The following is a 6,000-nucleotide window of genomic DNA, read 5'->3' on the forward strand; positions in this document are numbered from 1 at the left end:
GTTCAGCGACTTATGAACCAAATACAAAATCACAGTCCCCATGAAGAAAATCACCATTTGGCTAATGCAAATGGAGCAACAGACACTCTCTGGACGTTTCTCGTAGGTGTGAATGAGTAGAGCAAAATGAAAACCGGAAAGGGAACCAGTGTAGAAAATGAAAGCATATCAGGGATCTCTGCTCCTGAAAATTGTCCAGAGACGGAGAATCCTAAAAAAAATCTGCCTGAATGATTTAATCTTTCCCAGGTTCCTATTAAACTCAGGTCTTCTGAAACAAGTAAAGCAGTACCCATCTACCTACAAGCTTCTTACATACGTAAATGCATAGCTTCACTTGAAGTACTATAGGAAGGCTGCATCCGTGATCAAACTGGAACAGAGAATGTCACGTTATCTGACAAATGCCCAATGAATATTACCACTGGGTGTTTTGTAACGCAGATGTTACCAGTCTGGGTCCAGCTTGGTTTTGCTAGCCAGAACAGGCACATGTCTTTCTTTTTGCAAATGGTTACATATCCATCACAGTTCTCTGTTTTCCACTTGTATAATTAACCTAGGTCTAGTGCCTAAAGCCTAAAATCCATCAATCTATGAGAAAATAAAGCTACATTAAGCATTTGTGAACATTAACTGTAAAAATATTTCTAAGTTCCTTTGCTAGGAGCTTTAGGTCAAGGGGTAGGAGCATTAGTGAGGCTGTTCATACATGCAGCCAAAGAGCTTTTCAGAAAGGTTCTATCATTTGCTCACCCCTCACAGCATTTGAGAGTATCTGCTCCACTGCACACTAACTAAGGTGAAGAATTGAAACTGTTGGGCGCCTGGGTGGCTCAGTGGGTTAAGCCGCTGCCTTCGGCTCAGGTCATGATCTCAGGGTCCTGGGATCGAGTCCCGCATCAGGCTCTCTGCTCAGCGGAGAGCCTGCTTCCCTCTCTCTCTCTCTCTGCCTGCCTCTCCATCTACTTGTGATTTCTCTCTGTCAAATAAATAAATAAAATCTTTAAAAAAAAAAAAAAAAAAAAAAAAAAAAAGAATTGAAACTGTTAACAATCTATGTAAATTTAAGCACTGGAAAAATGGAGCCCTGCTGTTGTTCCAATTTTCATTTCTTTGATTAATGAAAAGGGAACATATTTTCATACATCTATTAGCCACTTAATTTTCTCTTTTATGGATAGTCTGTGCTGTCTTTTGCCCACTTTTCTGCAGAAGTCTGTTAGTTTTCTACTGCTATATAACAGATTTCCACAAAATCAGTACTTTAAAGCAACGCCTATTTCTTATTTCACAATTCTGAAGGTCAGAAGTCTGGGTAAGCTTGACTAGGTTCCCTATTCAGGATCTCTCTCAAGAGGTCAAAATCGAGGTGTTGTTGGCCAGGCTGGGCTCTTATCTAAAAGGCTCTGGTAAAGAATCCAGATCCAAGCTCATTCAGGTTGGTGGCCTAGTCCAGTTCCTAGGTTGTGCCCCCAAGTCTGAAGCTCCGGTTTCCATGCTAGGCCACCCCCAGCAATTCTAGGCATCCTGCATTCTTTAAAGCTCCTCCATTCCTTCTCAAGTGTCGCCTTCACCCTCAAAACAGCAACAATATGTTGTTCCTCCTCAAGCTTCAAATTGTTTGGATTTCCCCAGCCAGAGAAAGCTCTCCACTTTTACGAGCTCCTGTGATTAGATTAGAACTAGTCAGGTATCTTCCCTATTTTAAATTCAACTGTGTCCTATAACACAATAGAGTCAAAAGAGTGATATTTCATCATCTTTACAGGCTGCGCAGATTAGGGCATGCAGTCTTGGTAGAGGGACATTTTTAAAATTCTGCCTCCTATAGAATCATAGGTATTCTTTCTTATCATTTGTTCATGCTCTTTATGGTAAATCTTAATTGTATGAATTTACAAATAATTGACTCTTCCTGATGACTATAAGAAGTTGCATTTGCACAATGGCAAAGTTAACCGGATGGGGCCACTCTATGCTAATAAGAATTCTGAGGGGCATCTGGGTGGCTTAGTCGGTTAAGCCTTGATTTGGGCTCAGGTCGCGATTTCAGGATTGTGAGACTGAGCCCCACATTGCACTGGGCATGAAGCTTGCTTAAGATTCTCTCCCTCTCTGGGCACCTAGGAGGCTCAGTCAGTTAAGCATCTGCCTTTGGCTCAGATCGTGATCCCGGGATTCTGGGATCAAGCCCTGCATCAGGATACCTGTTTAGCCTGGAGTCGGCTTCTTCCTCTCTCTGTGCCCCTCCCCCAGGCTTGTGTGTTTTCTCTCTCTCTCTCTGTCAAATGAATAAATATATTTTTTTTAAATTTAAAAAAAGATTCTCTTCCTCTTTGTGTCCCTCCCCCTTCTAAAAGAATAATCTTTAATACCTAACTTTGCCACACTGATTTTTTTAATTGTGGAAAAATATCTACATATTTGCCATCTTCGCCATTTTCAAGTGTACAGTTCAATAATAAGTACATTCACACTGTTGTGCACCAATTTACAGAACTCTTCATCTTGCAAAACTGAAACTATACTCATTTAACAAAACTCTCCATTCTGCCCCTCCCCCAGCTTCCGCAACCATCATCCTACTTTCGACACTGGTTTATTTTTATTACATGTATTTTTAAAAAATCAATGAAAGAGGGGCGCCTGGGTGGCTCAGTGGGTTAAAGCCTCTGCCTTTGGCTCAGGTCATGATCCTTGGGTCCTAGGATGGAGTCCCGAATCATGCTCTCTGCTCAGCAGGGAGCCTGCTTCCCCCTCTCTCTCCGCCTGCCTCTCTGCCTACTTGTGATCTCTCTGTCAAATAAATAAATAAGATATTTTTTTTTTAAATCAGTGAAAGAGTTTATTTTTTAGTAATCTCTACACTCAACATGGGGCTTGAACTCATGACCCGGAGATTAAGACTCACATGCTCTCCCAACTGAGCTTAAGACACATGCTCTCCCAACCAGGGGCCCCTTTTGTATTTATTAACAAACATGGATACAGCAATTATTACACACGCTGTTTTTAATGCTTTAAAAATACTAATTCATTCAATCCTCATAACAACTCTATGAGATCAGTACTATTATTAAACCCATTCTACAGATTGGGAAATACAGCATGTAACTTCCCATACAGAAAGTGGAAACCTGGTAGTCTGGCTTTATAGTTCTTGCTACGAACCATTATATTGTGAAAATACTCATTTTAAAGACAAACTCGTAAGGCATTAATATTGTTTCTTTGATGTACTTGCTTTCAAAACACTTTTTTTAATTTTTAAAAAAGATTTTATGTATTTATTTGACAGAGAGAGCGCACAAGCAGGGGGAGTGGCAGAGGCAGAGGGAGAAGCAGGCTCCCTGCTAATCGAGGAGCCCAGTGTGGGGCTGGGATCATGACCTGAGACGAAGGCGGACACTTAACCGACTGAGCCACCTGGGGGCCCACAAAACCCTTCCCTATGTGCAATTTAATCTAATACTATTCTACTAATTAAAAGCTAGACTCTGTGATGGAGACATGTCTCTATATAGCCCAATTTCGGGTGAAGGCATTTTCGAAGTTAATGAAATGAAAACCGCCTTGCATTTGATTATAGGTACAACAAATTAAAACTTACATGTAGTCAATTTATAATAAAATACCTTATGAATGAATACAAATCACAATTCGCTATGACTCCTGATATTGAAATATTAAAGAAAAGAAAGTGTTTCTCTTTTCCGAGGAAAAACGAAGGGGGGGGGGGGAAGTTCCAAATAAGTTTACAACAGCATAGCTCCATCTCAGTTTAACCTGTTAAATTCAAATCTGCCCTGCTTTACAAGCTATAAATCTAGACCAATCTCGGTTCACCGTTCGATTATCTATGTCAGCAGACATTTACTTCATTTACGGAGTGGGTCTGAAACGTCCCCATCCTGGCTGGGCAGCTTAGTTATCCTCTCCCAGAAGACCGCATCACGCTTGTCATCAGCCACACCGCATCATGTACTACGCCTTAGAAACGATCGGCGTCCACGGAGGGAACCGCGGCCGCGTCCCGGCGCCCCGGCGCGACGGGAGGAGGGAAGGCTCCGCCGAGACGCGGGTTCTAGGACCCAGAAGCAGGGAGACTAGAAACAACGCACAGGACGGGATCGGCTATTTCAAACTGCTTTCTACTTATATACCCGAGGTATAAAAATAAGCGGACAAGGCATCACGCCATCTCCCCTCACCCACTGTCCGCAGTCTCCAGCACGAAGTCAAAACCCGAGTAGGAAAGAAACAGCAAAATCATCGCCACCCCGGGGACACCTCGGGTATCTGCTACAACACTGTCATCCCCACACCCTGCCCCCGCGGGCCAGCCGGGCAGCACGGAAGCCGGCAGGATGCTCACCTGGCCGCCGGCCGGGGCTCTCCCCTCAGCTGCGGGGCTCGCAGCCTACTCCCGGCCGGAGCTCGCCCTCAGGCAAGCCCGCCTCACCGTGACAGCGCGCGCGGCCGCCGACCGTTCCAACGCGGCGGACTGTTTACAAGCGCGGCTCGCGGTCCCGTTCTTAAATGCTTCCCCCCAGACACCCGGGAAGCGAGACCCGGACACATAAAGTTCCGGGGCGCAAGGACTGGTCTTTTTTTGCCTCAGGACCCGGCCGCCAGGCAGGGCCTGACTGGCACAGCCAGGCCTTATCTCTGTTTCCTTCTGTGCGGTTTTTATCACACATATTTTGGAAACAATGGCGGGGGCCGCAGAGTCTCCTCACGGCTCCTCCCATCGCCCAGATGGATGTTTGCAATTGGAAAATTTCACTGGGCACGTCCGCAGGATTGGACCCATTCTTAGCAGCTCCCTAAGAAAATTACTCCGATAAGTTCTTTCTGAAAATGGGACTATTGCAACCTGGAGGTTGCTTCTCATTTCAGGTTTGGAGCTGCGGAGAAAAATCCATTTTCATTGGCCTTTCATGTTGTAGACAGCAGGTTGAAAGGGGGTGCTCTTCAACCCTCATTCGGATTCCCGGGAAAGAGAGAGTGGGGTGGGGTGTGTGTGTGTGTGTGGGTGTGTGTGTGCACGCGCGTGTGGTGTTCATATACGCACCGACCGGCGCCTGGGTGCTCGTAAGACACCCCATCCCACCCAACCCACAGTGGTTTGGGTCACTTTCAAGATCTGCTGGTCTAGCTGGATAAGCTTTTCCTTGGAGTTTTCCCGCTCTATTTCCTGTCATAGCACCCTTCCTAACCATTTCCTCAATTTATAATTATGCGTTTATTTTCCTATTTTATTGGCTTCTCCACCCCTACCCCAGCCTCTCCTATAAACTCCGTGAGGGCAGGAACTGTTTCTTTTCTCGCAACTGGCACAAAGCACCATTCAAATGAATGAGTGAAGAAAAGGCTGTCAAACAAAGAAACAAACAAAACGTTGTCCAAGGAGGCTAGAGAAAGCAGCTTTAGGAAAGAAATGGAAAATCTGATCCCAGCCCCCTTCCTTAAACATTGATGAAAAAAATCTTTGACCGTAGAATTTTTCTGGGAGCACCTGGGTGGCTGAGTCGGTTAAGCACCTGCCTTCAGCTCAGGCCCTGGGATAGAGCCCTCCACTTCCTGGGGCTCCCTCCTCAGTAAGGAGTCTGCTTCTCCTGCTCCTCCTCTCTCTCTCTCTCTCAAATAAATAAATAAAAATATTTAAAAAGTAAAAAAAAAAAATTTTTTTTTATTAATTTTGAGAGAGACATTGTGCCCTTGTGAGTGGAAGTAAGGGGAGAATCAGAGGAAGAGGAAGAGGGAATCCTCAAGCAGACTCTCCAGCTGAGTGCAGAGCCCTTGAGGGGTGGGGGGGAATGCTAATTCCAGGACCTTGACATCAAGACCTGAGCCAAAATCAAGAGTGGACTGCTCAATGGACTGAGCCCCCAGTTGCCCCAACCATGAAATTTTTTCAAAATATCTCCTTCCATTGATGTTCAGAGTTTAAGTTAAAAACAAAACCAAAACCAAGACACTCCAATGTGAGGTACA

At 44.8% G+C, this 6,000-nt stretch overlaps 1 protein-coding gene across 3 annotated transcripts in view; it reads right to left on the bottom strand.

Moving 5' to 3' along the window:
- Positions 1–4,531, bottom strand: part of PLEKHM3 (pleckstrin homology domain containing M3) — a 179,934-nt gene extending 175,403 nt beyond the window's left edge. For all 3 annotated transcript variants that reach the window (XM_059393342.1, XM_059393343.1, XM_059393344.1), the window contains exon 1: positions 4,379–4,531. The gene's annotated coding sequence lies outside the window, so the exon portion shown is untranslated. The remainder of the gene's footprint in view (positions 1–4,378) is intronic.
- Positions 4,532–6,000: the final 1,469 nt, after the last annotated feature.

This window comes from Mustela nigripes, chromosome 3 (genome assembly GCF_022355385.1).
Source record: "Mustela nigripes isolate SB6536 chromosome 3, MUSNIG.SB6536, whole genome shotgun sequence".
Classification (NCBI taxonomy): Eukaryota; Metazoa; Chordata; class Mammalia; order Carnivora; family Mustelidae; genus Mustela; species Mustela nigripes.